Consider the following 17,419-nt stretch of genomic DNA (forward strand, 5'->3'; position numbering starts at 1 on the left):
TCCAGAGACAGGGGCAGAGCTGGGGGTGCAGCATGTCCTCCCGTTTCTCTGGAAACGCTTTTGCGATTGGCCGAGCCCCGCCCCCTGTGCACTGGTGTCGCGTTATGAACGGACTGATAGCGGAACGTGTGAGCGCGGCCATAGAGGTCCAGTCACTGTAGTCACAGCTCTTTTCTCTCATTCTCTCTCTTCTTCCTCTTTCTATTTTGACTCTTTTTCATTTTTTTCTCCTTCTCTCTCCTCTCTTTCCCTTCTCATCTTCCTCTCTCTTTTTCTCTGTACTATTTTCTCTCTCTCTTCTCTTTTCCTCTCCTCTCTTCCCTTTCTCTCTGTTTCGTTCTATGTTTCGTGTATTTCCGCCAGTATTGGGCTGCGGCTGCGCCGTGCACAGAGAGGGGCGTTCCGGTGCGTTAGATTGGTGCACTCCGTGTCATCACTTTGGGCACCTGCGGGGGGCGCCACATTCATGAAGACTGAGCTCCAGTATTGACTAATCCCGGCACATTGTACACACTGCATCACCCATCTCTCTCTACTTTACTTTTATTCCTTCCTTCCTTCCAGTCTCTCTTCCTCATGTCATTTCATCTCTCTCACATCTCTTCTTCCTCTCTCTCACTTTCACTCTTTCCCTTGCACTAATTTTCCCTCCCTCTCGTCTTTCTTTCTATTTTTTCTTCCTCTTTCATCTCTCTTCTTTTTCTCTCTTTCACTTTCTTTCCCTTGCTCTTGTTTTCTCTCCCTCTCATCGTTCTTTCTCTCTTCTTTTCCTTCTTCCAGTCTCTTTCACTTTCTTTTCGTTCCTGTTTTCTCTCTTTTCATCTCTCTTTCACTTTCTTTCTCTTGCTCTTGTCTATCTTTCTCTTTTCATCTCTTTTACTTTCTTTCTCTTCCTCCTGTTTTCTCTCTTTTCATCTCTTTCTCTTGCTCTTGTTTTCTCTCTTTCTCTTTTCGTCTCTCACTTTCTTCTTCTTCCTCCTGTTTTCTCTCTTTTCATCTCTTCCTCTTCCTCCTGTTTTCTCTCTTTTCATCTCTCTTTTACTTTCTTCCTCTTCCTCCTGTTTTCTCTCTTTTCATCTCTCTCACTTTCTTCCTCTTCCTCCTGTTTTCTCTCTTTTCATCTCTCTCACTTTCTTCCTCTTCCTCCTGTTTTCTCTCTTTTCATCTCTCTCACTTTCTTCCTCTTGCTCCTGTTTTCTCTCTTTTCATCTCTCTCACTTTCTTCCTCTTCCTCCTGTTTTCTCTCTTTTCATCTCTCTCACTTTCTTCCTCTTGCTCCTGTTTTCTCTCTTTTCATCTCTTTCTCTTGCTCTTGTTTTCTCTCTTTTCATCTCTCTCTCACTTTCTTCCTCTTCCTCCTGTTTTCTCTCTTTTCATCTCTTTCTCTTGCTCTTGTTTTCTCTCTTTTCATCTCTCTCTCACTTTCTTCCTCTTCCTCCTGTTTTCTCTCTTTTCATCTCTCTTTCACTTTCTTCCTCTTCCTCCTGTTTTCTCTCTTTTCATCTCTCTTTCACTTTCTTCCTCTTCCTCCTGTTTTCTCTCTTTTCATCTCTTTCTCTTGCTCTTGTTTTCTCTCTTTTCATCTCTGTCCTCTCCTTCCTCTCTGTCTTCCTCCTGTTTTCTCTCTTTTCATCTCTGTCCTCTCCTTCCTCTCTGTCTTCCTCTTGTTTTCTCTCTTTTCATCTCTCTTTCACTTTCTTCCTCTCTGTCTTCCTCCCTTTTCTCGCGCTCTCTGATCCTCTGTGACTTGTAGTGTCTTGTATGTGAGCGCAGCTCCTGGGGCTGATGCTGCAGCCGCCTCCCCGGCTCCGGATTTTCCTTCTCCATTGATCCTGGAGCCGTGTGACTGTGTCCTTGGCTTTGCTCTTCCCGCGTCTCCTCTGCTCCGTGTCTCGGGTTTTGTTCTTTCTTCTCTTCTGTTTGGGGATTGCGGCTTTAGATTGAATTTTCTCCTTTTGTCTGGCGCCCACGAATCCTGAATCCCCAGTAATTTTCCTTAATCCGGCCGCCTGGATTTGCCGCACAGAGTCTGACACCAGAGAAGTCGCACTTTTGGCAATGGCGAGTATTATCTTCAAAGTACACCTTGTGTGTGACATGAATGACGGGGACAGCTGGTAATCTGGTTGCCAGGCAGAGGGAAGGGGGTGCCCGCCGCTGGCTTGGCACGGCACATTGTCACTGCGGCAGCATCGTCACAGTGTACAAGCGCACAGACACCTCTTTAAATAATCATAAATCGCTCTTTCATGGAAACTTCTGCAACTTTCTTACCCTTGTATCTAATTTCAGCATTTGCTGCCAGTGAATGAAGAACATTGTTAAAATAACCTTCCCCAGTTCTACTCACATACCTGATGAGCGTGTCACAGCCACAACTGTACAAATCTCTTTCTTAGATTCCACTCAGATACATTGTAACTAACACGAGCACCAGATAAGTTATGTAAGGGAACCTGGCAGCAGGTGTGACCATACAGTAGCCAGTATGAGGTATTGTCCCTGGAGAGATGTATAATCAGACCTCACACTGCTGTGCTCTGTGCTCTCTGCAGCCAGTGTTATGTATTGTCCTTGGAGAGATGCGTAATCGGACCTCACACTGCTGTGCTCTGTGCTCTCTGCAGCCAGTGTTATGTACTGTCCCTGGAGAGATGTGTAATCAGACCTCACACTGCTGTGCTCTGTGCTCTCTGCAGCCAGTGTTATGTATAATCCCTGGAGAGATGTGTAATCAGACCTCACACTGCTGTGCTCTGTGCTCTCTGCAGCCAGTGTTATGTACTGTCCCTGGAGAGATGTGTAATCAGACCTCACACTGCTGTGCTCTGTGCTCTCTGCAGCCAGTGTTATGTATTGTCCCCGGAGAGATGTGTAATCAGTCCTCACACTGCTGTGCTCTGTGCTCTCTGCAGCCAGTGTTATGTATTGTCCCTGGAGAGATGTGTAATCAGACCTCACACTGCTGTGCTCTGTGCTCTCTGCAGCCAGTGTTATGTATTGTCCCTGGAGAGATGTGTAGTCAGACCTCACACTGCTGTGCTCTGTGCTCTCTGCAGCCAGTGTTATGTATTGTCCCTGGAGAGATGTGTAATCAGACCTCACACTGCTGTGCTCTGTGCTCTCTGCAGCCAGTATGAGGTATTGTCCCTGGAGAGATGTATAATCAGACCTCACACTGCTGTGCTCTGTGCTCTCTGCAGCCAGTGTTATGTAGTGTCCCTGGAGAGATGTGTAATCAGACCTCACACTGCTGTGCTCTGTGCTCTCTGCAGCCAGTGTTATGTATGGTCCCTGGAGAGATGTGTAATCAGACCTCACACTGCTGTGCTCTGTGCTCTCTGCAGCCAGTGTTATGTATTGTCTCTGGAGAGATGTGTAATCAGACCTCACACTGCTGTGCTCTGTGCTCTCTGCAGCCAGTGTTATGTATTGTCCCTGGAGAGATGTGCAATCAGACCTCACACTGCTGTGCTCTGTGCTCTCTGCAGCCAGTGTTATGTATTGTCCCTGGAGAGATGTATAATCAGACCTCACACTGCTGTGCTCTGTGCTCTCTGCAGCCAGTATGAGGTATTGTCCCTGGAGAGATGTATAATCAGACCTCACACTGCTGTGCTCTGTGCTCTCTGCAGCCAGTGTTATGTATTATCCCTGGAGAGATGTGTAATCAGACCTCACACTGCTGTGCTCTGTGCTCTCTGCAGCCAGTGTTATGTATTGTCCCTGGAGAGATGTATAATCAGACCTCACACTGCTGTGCTCTGTGCTCTCTGCAGCCAGTGTGATGTATTGTCCCTGGAGAGACGTGTAATCAGACCTCACACTGCTGTGCTCTGTGCTCTCTGCAGCCAGTGTTATGTATTGTCCCTGGAGAGATGTGTAATCAGACCTCACACTGCTGTGCTCTGTGCTCTCTGCAGCCAGTATGAGGTATTGTCCCTGGAGAGATGTATAATCAGACCTCACACTGCTGTGCTCTGTGCTCTCTGCAGCCAGTGTTATGTATTATCCCTGGAGAGATGTGTAATCAGACCTCACACTGCTGTGCTCTGTGCTCTCTGCAGCCAGTGTTATGTATTGTCCCTGGAGAGATGTGTAATCATACCTCACACTGCTGTGCTCTGTGCTCTCTGCAGCCAGTGTGATGTATTGTCCCTGGAGAGATGTATAATCAGACCTCACACTGCTGTGCTCTGTGCTCTCTGCAGCCAGTGCAATGTATTGTCCCTGGAGAGATGTGTAATCAGACCTCACATTGCTGTGCTCTGTGCTCTCTGCAGCCAGTGTTATGTATTGACCCTGGAGAGATGTGTAATCAGACCTCACACTGCTGTGCTCTGTGCTCTCTGCAGCCAGTGTGATGTATTGTCCTTGGAGAAATGAGTAATCAGACCTCACACTGCTGTGCTCTGTGCTCTCTGCAGCCAGTGTTATGTAGTGTCCCTGGAGAGATGTGTAATCAGACCTTACACTGCTGTGCTCTGTGCTCTCTGCAGCCAGTGTTATGTATTGTCCCTGGAGAGATGTGTAATCAGACCTCACACTGCTGTGCTCTGTGCTCTCTGCAGCCAGTGTTATGTATTGTCCCTGGAGAGATGTGCAATCAGACCTCACACTGCTGTGCTCTGTGCTCTCTGCAGCCAGTATGAGGTATTGTCCCTGGAGAGATGTATAATCAGACCTCGCACTGCTGTGCTCTGTGCTCTCTGCAGCCAGTATGAGGTATTGTCCCTGGAGAGATGTATAATCAGACCTCACACTGCTGTGCTCTGTGCTCTCTGCAGCCAGTATGAGGTATTGTCCCTGGAGAGATGTATAATCAGACCTCACACTGCTGTGCTCTGTGCTCTCTGCAGCCAGTGTTATGTATTATCCCTGGAGAGATGTGTAATCATACCTCACACTGCTGTGCTCTGTGCTCTCTGCAGCCAGTGTTATGTATTGTCCCTGGAGAGATGTATAATCAGACCTCACACTGCTGTGCTCTGTGCTCTCTGCAGCCAGTGTGATGTATTGTCCCTGGAGAGACGTGTAATCAGACCTCACACTGCTGTGCTCTGTGCTCTCTGCAGCCAGTGTTATGTATTGTCCCTGGAGAGATGTGTAATCAGACCTCACACTGCTGTGCTCTGTGCTCTCTGCAGCCAGTATGAGGTATTGTCCCTGGAGAGATGTATAATCAGACCTCACACTGCTGTGCTCTGTGCTCTCTGCAGCCAGTGTTATGTATTATCCCTGGAGAGATGTGTAATCAGACCTCACACTGCTGTGCTCTGTGCTCTCTGCAGCCAGTGTTATGTATTGTCCCTGGAGAGATGTGTAATCATACCTCACACTGCTGTGCTCTGTGCTCTCTGCAGCCAGTGTGATGTATTGTCCCTGGAGAGATGTATAATCAGACCTCACACTGCTGTGCTCTGTGCTCTCTGCAGCCAGTGCAATGTATTGTCCCTGGAGAGATGTGTAATCAGACCTCACATTGCTGTGCTCTGTGCTCTCTGCAGCCAGTGTTATGTATTGACCCTGGAGAGATGTGTAATCAGACCTCACACTGCTGTGCTCTGTGCTCTCTACAGCCAGTGTTATGTATTGTCCCTGGAGAGATGTGTAATCAGACCTCACACTGCTGTGCTCTGTGCTCTCTGCAGCCAGTGTTATGTATTGTCCCTGGTGATATGTGTAATCAGACCTCACACTGCTGTGCTCTGTGCTCTGTGCAGCCAGTGTTATGTATTGTCCCTGGTGATATGTGTAATCAGACCTCACACTGCTGTGCTCTGTGCTCTGTGCAGCCAGTGTTATGTATTGTCCCTGGAGAGATGTGTAATCAGACCTCACACTGCTGTGCTCTGTGCTCTCTGCAGCCAGTGTTATATATTGTCCCTGTAGAGATGTGTAATCAGACCTCACACTGCTGTGCTCTGTGCTCTCTGCAGCCAGTGTTATGTATTGTCCCTGTAGAGATGTGTAATCAAACCTCACACTGCTGTGCTCTGTGCTCTCTGCAGCCAGTGTTATGTATTGTCCCTGGAGAGATGTGTAATCAGACCTCACACTGCTGTGCTCTGTGCTCTCTGCAGCCAGTGTTATGTATTGTCCCTGGAGAGATGTGTAATCAGACCTCACACTGCTGTGCTCTGTGCTCTCTGCAGCCAGTGTTATGCATTGTCCCTGGAGAGATGTGTAATCATACCTCACACTGCTGTGCTCTGTGCTCCCTGCAGCCAGTGTTATGTATTGTCCCTGGAGAGATGTGTAATCAGACCTCACACTGCTGTGCTCTGTGCATTCTGCAGCCAGTGTTATGTATTGTCCCTGGAGAGAAGTGTAATCAGATCTCACACTGCTGTGCTCTGTGCTCTCTGCAGCCAGTATTATGTCCTGTCCCTGGAGAGATGTGTAATCAGACCTCACACTGCTGTGCTCTGTGCTCTCTGCAGCCAGTGTTATTTATTGTCCCTGGAGAGATGTGTAATCAGACCTCACACTGCTGTGCTCTGTGCTCTCTGCAGCCAGTGTTATGTATTGTCCCTGGAGAGATGTGTAATCAGACCTCACACTGCTGTGCTCTGTGTTCTCTGCAGCCAGTGTTATGTATTGTCCCTGGAGAGATGTGTAATCAGACCTCACACTGCTGTGCTCTGTGCTCTCTGCAGCCAGTGTTATGTATTGTCCCTGGAGGGATGTGTAATCAGACCTCACACTGCTGTGCTCTGTGCTCTCTGCAGCCAGTGTTATGTATTGTACCTGGAGAGATGTGTAATCAGACCTCACACTGCTGTGCTCTGTGCTCTCTGCAGCCAGTGTTATGTATTGTCCCTGGAGAGATGTGTAATCAGACCTCACACTGCTGTGCTCTGTGCTCTCTGCAGCCAGTGTTATGTATTGTCCCTGGAGAGATGTGTAATCAGACCTCACACTGCTGTGCTCTGTGCTCTCTGCAGCCAGTGTTATGTATTGTCACTGGAGAGACGTGTAATCAGACCTCACACTGCTGTGCTCTGTGCTCTCTGCAGCCAGTATGAGGTATTGTCCCTGGAGAGATGTGTAATCAGACCTCACACTGCTGTGCTCTGTGCTCTCTGCAGCCAGTGTTATGTAATGTCCCTGGAGAGATGTGTAATCAGACCTCACACTGCTGTGCTCTGTGCTCTCTGCAGCCAGTGTTATGTATTGTCCCTGGAGAGATGTGTAATCAGACCTCACACTGCTGTGCTCTGTGCTCTCAGCAGCCAGTGTGATGTATTGTCCCTGGAGAGATGTGTAATCAGACCTCACACTGCTGTGCTCTGTGCTCTCTCCAGCCAGTGTTATGTATTGTCCCTGGAGAGATGTGTAATCAGACCTCACACTGCTGTGCTCTGTGCAGCCAGTGTTATGTATCATCCCTGGAGAGATGTGTAATCAGACCTCACACTGCTGTGCTCTGTGCTCTCTGCAGACAGTGTGATGTATTGTCCCTGGAGAGATGTGTAATCAGACCTCACACTGCTGTGCTCTGTGCTCTCTGCAGCCAGTGTAATGTATTGTCCCTGGAGAGATGTGTAATCAGACCTCACACTGCTGTGCTCTGTGCTCTCTGCAGCCAGTGTTATGTATTGTCCCTGGAGAGATGTGTAATCAGACCTCACACTGCTGTGCTCTGTGCTCTCTCCAGCCAGTGTTATGTATTGTCCCTGGAGAGATGTGTAATCAGACCTCACACTGCTGTGCTCTGTGCTCTCTCCAGCCAGTGTTATGTATTGTCCCTGGAGAGATGTGTAATCAGACCTCACACTGCTGTGCTCTGTGCTCTCTGCAGCCAGTGTTATGTACTGTCCCTGGAGAGATGTGTAATCAGACCTCACACTGCTGTGCTCTGTGCTCTCTGCAGCCAGTGTTATGTATTGTCCCTGGAGAGATGTGTAATCAGACCTCACACTGCTGTGCTCTGTGCAGCCAGTGTTATGTATCATCCCTGGAGAGATGTGTAATCAGACCTCACACTGCTGTGCTCTGTGCTCTCTGCAGCCAGTGTTATGTATTGTCCCTGGAGAGATGTGTAATCAGACCTCACACTGCTGTGCTCTGTGCTCTCTGCAGCCAGTGTTATGTACTGTCCCTGGAGAGATGTGTAATCAGACCTCACACTGCTGTGCTCTGTGCTCTCTGCAGCCAATGTTATGTATAGTCCCCGGAGAGATGTGTAATCAGACCTCACACTGCTGTGCTCTGTGCTCTCTGCAGCCAGTGTTATGTATTGTCCCTGTAGAGATGTGTAATCAAACCTCACACTGCTGTGCTCTGTGCTCTCTGCAGCCAGTGTTATGTATTGTCCCTGGAGAGATGTGTAATCAGACCTCACACTGCTGTGCTCTGTGCTCTCTGCAGCCAGTGTTATGTATTGTCCCTGGAGAGATGTGTAATCAGACCTCACACTGCTGTGCTCTGTGCTCTCTGCAGCCAGTGTTATGCATTGTCCCTGGAGAGATGTGTAATCATACCTCACACTGCTGTGCTCTGTGCTCTGTGCAGCCAGTGTTATGTATTGTCCCTGGAGAGATGTGTAATCAGACCTCACACTGCTGTGCTCTGTGCTCCCTGCAGCCAGTGTTATGTATTGTCCCTGGAGAGATGTGTAATCAGACCTCACACTGCTGTGCTCTGTGCATTCTGCAGCCAGTGTTATGTATTGTCCCTGGAGAGAAGTGTAATCAGATCTCACACTGCTGTGCTCTGTGCTCTCTGCAGCCAGTATTATGTCCTGTCCCTGGAGAGATGTGTAATCAGACCTCACACTGCTGTGCTCTGTGCTCTCTGCAGCCAGTGTGATTTATTGTCCCTGGAGAGATGTGTAATCAGACCTCACACTGCTGTGCTCTGTGCTCTCTGCAGCCAGTGTTATGTATTGTCCCTGGAGAGATGTGTAATCAGACCTCACACTGCTGTGCTCTGTGTTCTCTGCAGCCAGTGTTATGTATTGTCCCTGGAGAGATGTGTAATCAGACCTCACACTGCTGTGCTCTGTGCTCTCTGCAGCCAGTGTTATGTATTGTCCCTGGAGGGATGTGTAATCAGACCTCACACTGCTGTGCTCTGTGCTCTCTGCAGCCAGTGTTATGTATTGTACCTGGAGAGATGTGTAATCAGACCTCACACTGCTGTGCTCTGTGCTCTCTGCAGCCAGTGTTATGTATTGTCCCTGGAGAGATGTGTAATCAGACCTCACACTACTGTGCTCTGTGCTCTCTGCAGCCAGTGTTATGTATTGTCCCTGGAGAGATGTGTAATCAGACCTCACACTGCTGTGCTCTGTGCTCTCTGCAGCCAGTGTTATGTATTGTCACTGGAGAGACGTGTAATCAGACCTCACACTGCTGTGCTCTGTGCTCTCTGCAGCCAGTATGAGGTATTGTCCCTGGAGAGATGTGTAATCAGACCTCACACTGCTGTGCTCTGTGCTCTCTGCAGCCAGTGTTATGTAATGTCCCTGGAGAGATGTGTAATCAGACCTCACACTGCTGTGCTCTGTGCTCTCTGCAGCCAGTGTTATGTACTGTCCCTGGAGAGATGTGTAATCAGACCTCACACTGCTGTGCTCTGTGCTCTCAGCAGCCAGTGTGATGTATTGTCCCTGGAGAGATGTGTAATCAGACCTCACACTGCTGTGCTCTGTGCTCTCTCCAGCCAGTGTTATGTATTGTCCCTGGAGAGATGTGTAATCAGACCTCACACTGCTGTGCTCTGTGCAGCCAGTGTTATGTATCATCCCTGGAGAGATGTGTAATCAGACCTCACACTGCTGTGCTCTGTGCTCTCTGCAGACAGTGTGATGTATTGTCCCTGGAGAGATGTGTAATCAGACCTCACACTGCTGTGCTCTGTGCTCTCAGCAGCCAGTGTGATGTATTGTCCCTGGAGAGATGTGTAATCAGACCTCACACTGCTGTGCTCTGTGCTCTCTGCAGACAGTGTTATGTATTGTCCCTGGAGAGATGTGTAATCAGACCTCACACTGCTGTGCTCTGTGCTCTCAGCAGCCAGTGTGATGTATTGTCCCTGGAGAGATGTGTAATCAGACCTCACACTGCTGTGCTCTGTGCTCTCTGCAGCCAGTGTTATGTACTGTCCCTGAAGAGATGTGTAATCAGACCTCACACTGCTGTGCTCTGTGCTCTCTCCAGCCAGTGTTATGTATTGTCCCTGGAGAGATGTGTAATCAGACCTCACACTGCTGTGCTCTGTGCTCTCTCCAGCCAGTGTTATGTATTGTCCCTGGAGAGATGTGTAATCAGACCTCACACTGCTGTGCTCTGTGCTCTCTGCAGCCAGTGTTATGTACTGTCCCTGGAGAGATGTGTAATCAGACCTCACACTGCTGTGCTCTGTGCTCTCTGCAGCCAGTGTTATGTATTGTCCCTGGAGAGATGTGTAATCAGACCTCACACTGCTGTGCTCTGTGCAGCCAGTGTTATGTATCATCCCTGGAGAGATGTGTAATCAGACCTCACACTGCTGTGCTCTGTGCTCTCTGCAGCCAGTGTTATGTATTGTCCCTGGAGAGATGTGTAATCAGACCTCACACTGCTGTGCTCTGTGCTCTCTGCAGCCAGTGTTATGTACTGTCCCTGGAGAGATGTGTAATCAGACCTCACACTGCTGTGCTCTGTGCTCTCTGCAGCCAATGTTATGTATAGTCCCCGGAGAGATGTGTAATCAGACCTCACACTGCTGTGCTCTGTGCTCTCTGCAGCCAGTGTTATGTATTGTCCCTGGAGAGATGTGTAATCATTCCTCACACTGCTGTGCTCTGTGCTCTCTGCAGCCAGTGTTATGTATTGTCCCTGGAGAGATATGTCTTCCTGGGGGCCTTCGTCTTCCTGGGGGCCTTCGTCTTCCTGGGGGCCTCGTCTTACTGGGGGCCTCGTCTTACTGGGGGCCTCGTCTTCCTGGGGGCCACGTCTTCCTGGGGGCCACGTCTTCCTGGGGGCCTTGTCTTCCTGGGGGCCTTTGTCTTCCTGGGGGCCACGTCTTCCTGGGGGCCACGTCTTCCTGGGGGCCACGTCTTCCTGGGGGCCTTGTCTTCCTGGGGGCCTTTGTCTTCCTGGGGGCTTCCTCTCGGCCTCCTGCTGTCCTCCTCCTCACATCCCCGGTCGTCTGATCAATCATGTCATGGTTCTACACTACTGACCTTGACCGGTGATTCTCCGCAGGGTCCGGGACTATAGGGGGAGTCTCCCGGGGCTTCATTAGCTGACAGCAGACGTCGGGGTCCTATCGATTTTGTATCCTCCTCTCTTTTTGATTTCTCACTCAGTTTTTCGTATTTTTGGGAAATTGTGAAAGGGTTGAATAGAAGAAAACCGGGAGGAGGGTCCGGGGCCCCAGATATAAGTTACCTACCGCTGCAGAGTCCTTGTACAGGTGGAGCGTCCATGGAAGCAGCGGATGACTCCCCACACATTTCTCTCATATTATCCTATTACTTCCCATAGTTCCATCTCCTTGTGATTTCCTGCCATCCCCTCGTTGCTTCCTTCTCCCCCGACCTCCGCGGCTCCTCACTGACGCGCGGCCACAATCTCCCGCCACCAGATCCCCATTAATGTCACCTGATGATTACAGATGTGGCGTCCGGCTCCCGCCATGGGAGTTCACGGTTTATTTGCATCTGAACCTTTTTATGATCATTTTCTTCTTGTTGTGGTCGGATTTTCCTTTAGTGATGACATTGATTTGGGGCCTGTAACCCTTTGTGGTGTGGGGTGTCTATGATCCTGGGAGGTGATGGACGCCTGTGAGCAGCAGAGGATGATGGGAGAATCCCAATGACATTGTTACATTCTATCTTCCCTGTTCCATTGTTTCCTGTGTTTGTTACATTGTATCCAGGAGCCGGAGACAAACTGAGAACATCATAGATTTCTCCAGCCCCAAAGACTCAGGAGCATTACTGGGATTACTGTGATGTCACATCATTGATGATGTCACACATGATACGCGCCTACCACACAAACAACTGCGGTCGCCGAATTCTAGAACAAAAACAATTCCTCTTGGACCTTATAAAATTTGGACTAATTACTTCTGTTTCGAAGGGGCATTTTTCCTTCAAACGTCCGGGACGGCGATGGGGCAGAATTTGCCCCCTGTTACGCCAATTTCTATATGGGGAAATAAATGCATTTCTAATAATAACCCATGTAAGGACCACTTCAATCTGTATAAGAGGTGTATGGATGAGGTGGGAATATTCTGATTGGAGGATTTTATACTGAATATAAATAAAACGGATTTCACCCAGAATATAACAGAACTAATATGATTTGTGCAGCGCTACGGAACTTGATGGCGCTATATAAATACAGATTATTATGGATTGAGGACAGCACACTGCTCACTACAAGTGATTGTAACAGCTTTATACAGTACGGGAGCCGTGGGTAAAATATATAACAAAGGGGAAACAAAATACACACAAGGACAAGGATCCGGCATCACGGAGCAGCGACGCACATCGATTTTCCATCTTCTGACAATACGCAGGTATTTGATATTAACCCTTTAGAATAGTAGAGTGATATATATGATCACTTGCCCTTGTGGCCTTAGCTATGTAGGGAGCTAAGAAAACTAAAAACTCGTGTCCATGAACACTTCAGGAATATTAGGGAAGGGAGATTGGGCCATTCCCTATGCGCTCACTACACTCGGTATCATCAGGAGAACCCGAGGGGCAGCTCCTTGTGCAGAACTGAACAAGTGTCCTCACATTGGAGACGGGAGAACCTAAAAAATGAGCCAAAGGGAGTCCTTTAGGATTTTCCAATGAAAAACCTTGGCGCCGTTAGGTCTTAATGCCGACTTCGAGATGAAATGTTTTCTGTGAAGGTGATGCACTACACGAATTATCAGTAATACTGATAGAATATTAGCCTAGTATAGTAATGTCACTTTACCTCTCGTTGTTTTGTCTCTCCACATTTTTAATATCACTTGACATATAATATGGCGCTTTACAGAAATTCTAATGATATGTTGAATTGTCACGGATATAGACGCAGTGGGGGTCATTTACTAAGGGCCCGATTCGCGTTTTCCCGACGTGTTACCCAAATATTTCCGATTTGCGCCGATTTCCCCTGATTTTGGCGCACGCGATCGGATTGTGGCGCATCGGCGCTGGCATGCTCGCGACGGAAATCGGGGGGCGCGGCTGAACGAAAACCTGACGGATTCGGAAAAAACGCCGCATTTAAAAAAAAGAAAAGTGTTGCGGGACTTGCACTTACCTTCACTAGGAATAGGCCGGTGAACTTGAGTGCGTTCCGATGCTCTTCAGCGCAGCAGCGCCACCTGGTGGACGGCGGAGGAACTGCCTTAATGAATCCCGTCCGGACCCGAATCCACCGCAGAGAACGCGCCGCTGGATCGCGAATGGACCGGGTAAGTAAATCTGCCCCAGTGTTAGTAAAGAACATTATTGTGCACTTTTTCATGTTATTTGTTGTAGTTTTCCCCTTTGTCCTGCCTTACTGATAGCACAGCGTCTAAGTATCTGTTATATATTCTAAACTAACAGGGCGTGGCCAGTAAAGAGTGTTAATGATTATGGATACAATGGGGGTCATTTACTAAGGACTTGAATCGCGTTTTTCCAGCGGGTTACGCAAATTTTTACGTTTTGCACAGATTTCCCCTGAATTGCCGCGGTATTTTGGCACATGCAATTGCGACGGAAATTGGGGGCGTGGCCGAGCGAAAAAACACGACGGATTCGGAAAAACCACCGCATTAAAAAAAAAAAAGTGTCGCTGGACACGCGCTAACCTTCACTCTGCCCGGCTCGGTGTACTCCAGTGCATTCTGATGAAGTTCAGCGCAGAAGCGACATCTGCTGGACGGCGGAGGAACTGCCTTAGTGAATCGCCGGAAGACCCGAATCCTCCACACAGAATGTGCCGCTGGATCGTGAATGGACCGGGTAAGTAACTGAGCCCCAGTATATATGGAGAGGTATACCAGGGCGCTTCAATAAGTCTCCGTGTTTGATGACAGAGGGCGCTCCTGAGGGAAGTTGGTGTTATCATCGGGTGCTGCCATCTATCAGACAACGGCAAACCACATGGCAGGCCGATCGATTGGTTGGTTTGGATTTGGCAGCCATTTCAGTAAGACGCGTTTCGTGATGATCGTTCGGTAATTCGCTTTTTGTTTTTGGAAGAGACGCAGTTTATGGGGACACTTCGCCATCTATGAGCACAGGTAGATATTGGTTCAACGAATTTAAACCTGGGCGAACATCCGTTTTTGATGAGGAGCGACCAGGACGCCGGCAGACGTGGTGACCGAGGAAATCATTCAAAAAGTCCACAACATGAAACTCGCTGATCGACAAAAGTGCGTAAAGTAGCGGCGGCCGGAATTAATATTCTACATGATAAAAAAATTGTCGGCCCGATGGCTGCTGCGAATGCTCACGACAACAAGCGGATGCGGCTGATAACTGCGAAGCTTCGTCTTTGGAGCAATTGAAGCGAGATCCGAAGGAGTTGTCAGCGTTGATGAAACCCGGATTCATCATTACACACCAGAAACTAAGCAAAAGTAACAACAATGGATTTCTCCCGGTGACTCTTCTCCAAAGAAGGCGAAGACGGTCCCATCAGCCGGAAAGGTCATGGCCACGATTTTTTGGGATGCGAACGGCGTCATCCTGATGGATATTTTAGAAAAAGGAGGAACGATCCCTGGACAATACTACATTCAGTTATTGGAGGAGACACGGACGCATGTGGCAAAAAAGAAGGTTTCACCACGATATCGCAGCAACACAATCATCCGGAGCTGTTGCCGCCAAACTGCATGAATTGCTGCCGCACCCCCCCGTATTCACCCGATCCGGCTCCCTGCCACTACCACATCAGAGTTCACCTCCTTCTTCCTGGTGCATGTAAGTGCATTGTCCGTGTATAATGTGCTGTGCGGGGAGTCACTAAGATCCTGCCCCGATATCCTGCATGTGTCACTTCCCCGCTCAGGTCCCAGGAGTTCACCTTCTTCTTCCTGGTGCATGTAAGTGCATTGTCCGTCTATAATGCGCTGTGCGGGGAGTCACTAAGATCGTGCGTCCGATATCCTGCATGTGTCACTTCCCCGCTCAGGTCCCTGGAGTTCACCTTCTTCCTGGTGCATGTAAGTGCATTGTCCGTGTATAATGCGCTGTGCGGGGAGTCACTAAGATCGTGCGTCCGATATCCTGCATGTGTCACTTCCCCGCTCAGGTCCCAGGAGTTCTCCTTCTTCTTCCTGGTGCATGTAAGTGCATTGTCCGTGTATAATGCGCTGTGCGGGGAGTCACTAAGATCCTGTGCCCCGATATCCTGCATGTGTCACTTCCCCGCTCAGGTCCCAGGAGTTCTCCTTCTTCTTCCTGGTGCATGTAAGTGCATTGTCCGTGTATAATGCGCTGTGCGGGGAGTCACTAAGATCCTGCCCCCGATATCCTGCATGTGTCGCTTCCCCGCTCAGGTCCCAGGAGTTCTCCTTCTTCTTCCTGGTGCATGTAAGTGCATTGTCCGTGTATAATGCGCTGTGCAGGGAGTCACTAAGATCCTGCGCCCGATATCCTGCATGTGTCACTTCCCCGCTCAGGTCCCCGGAGTTCACCTTCTTCTTCCTGGTGCATGTAAGTGCATTGTCCGTGTATAATGCGCTGTGCGGGGAGTCACTAAGATCCTGCCCCCGATATCCTGCATGTGTCGCTTCCCCGCTCAGGTCCCCGGAGTTCTCCTTCTTCTTCCTGGTGCATGTAAGTGCATTGTCCGTGTATAATGCGCTGTGCGGGGAGTCACTAAGATCCTGCTTCCGATATCCTGCATGTGTCGCTTCCCCGCTCAGGTCCCCGGAGTTCACCTTCTTCTTCCTGGTGCATGTAAGTGCATTGTCCGTGTATAATGCGCTGTGCGGGGAGTAACTAAGATCCTGCCCCCGATATCCTGCATGTGTCGCTTCCCCGCTCAGGTCCCAGGAGTTCTCCTTCTTCTTCCTGGTGCATGTAAGTGCATTGTCCCTGTATAATGCGCTGTGCAGGGAGTCACTAAGATCCTGCACCCGATATCCTGCATGTGTCACTTCCCCGCTCAGGTCCCCGGAGTTCACCTTCTTCTTCCTGGTGCATGTAAGTGCATTGTCCGTGTATAATGCGCTGTGCGGGGAGTCACTAAGATCCTGCACCCGATATCCTGCATGTGTCGCTTCCCCGCTCAGGTCCCCGGAGTTCTCCTTCTTCTTCCTGGTGCATGTAAGTGCATTGTCCGTGTATAATGCGCTGTGCGGGGAGTCACTAAGATCCTGCGCCCGATATCCTGCCTGTGTCGCTTCCCCGCTCAGGTCCCCGGAGTTCACCTTCTTCTTCCTGGTGCATGTAAGTGCATTGTCCGTGTATAATGCGCTGTGCGGGGAGTCACTAAGATCCTGCACCCGATATCCTGCATGTGTCGCTTCCCCGCTCAGGTCCCTGGAGTTCACCTTCTTCTTCCTGGTGCATGTAAGTGCATTGTCCGTGTATAATGCGCTGTGCGGGGAGTCACTAAGATCCTGCGCCCGATATCCTGCATGTGTCGCTTCCCCGCTCAGGTCCCTGGAGTTCACCTTCTTCTTCCTGGTGCATGTAAGTGCATTGTCCGTGTATAATGCGCTGTGCAGGGAGTCACTAAGATCCTGCACCCGATATCCTGCATGTGTCTCTTCCCCGCTCAGGTCCCTGGAGTTCACCTTCTTCTTCCTGGTGCATGTAAGTGCATTGTCCGTGTATAATGCGCTGTGCAGGGAGTCACTAAGATCCTGCGCCCGATATCCTGCATGTGTGGCTTCCCCGCTCAGGTCCCCGGAGTTCACCTTCTTCTTCCTGGTGCATGTAAGTGCATTGTCCGTGTATAATGCGCTGTGCAGGGAGTCACTAAGATCGTGCGTCCGATATCCTGCATGTGTCACTTCCCCGCTCAGGTCCCCGGAGTTCACCTTCTTCTTCCTGGTGCATGTAAGTGCATTGTCCGTGTATAAAGCGCTGTGCGGGGAGTCACTAAGATCCTGTGCCCGATATCCTGCATGTGTTGCTTCCCTGCTCAGGTCCCCGGAGTTCACCTTCTTCTTCCTGGTGCATGTAAGTGCATTGTCTGTGTATAATGCGCTGTGCGGGGAGTCACTAAGATCCTGCACCCGATATCCTGCATTTGTCACTTCCCCGCTCAGGTCCCTGGAGTTCACCTTCTTCTTCCTGGCGCATGTAAGTGCATTGTCCGTGTATAATGCGCTGTGCAGGGAGTCACTAAGATCGTGCACCTGATATCCTGCATGTGTCGCTTCCCTGCTCAGGTCCCTGGAGTTCACCTTCTTCTTCCTGGTGCATGTAAGTGCATTGTCTATGTATAATATG

This window comes from Engystomops pustulosus, chromosome 5, assembly GCF_040894005.1.
Source record: "Engystomops pustulosus chromosome 5, aEngPut4.maternal, whole genome shotgun sequence".
In the NCBI taxonomy this organism is placed as follows: domain Eukaryota; kingdom Metazoa; phylum Chordata; class Amphibia; order Anura; family Leptodactylidae; genus Engystomops; species Engystomops pustulosus.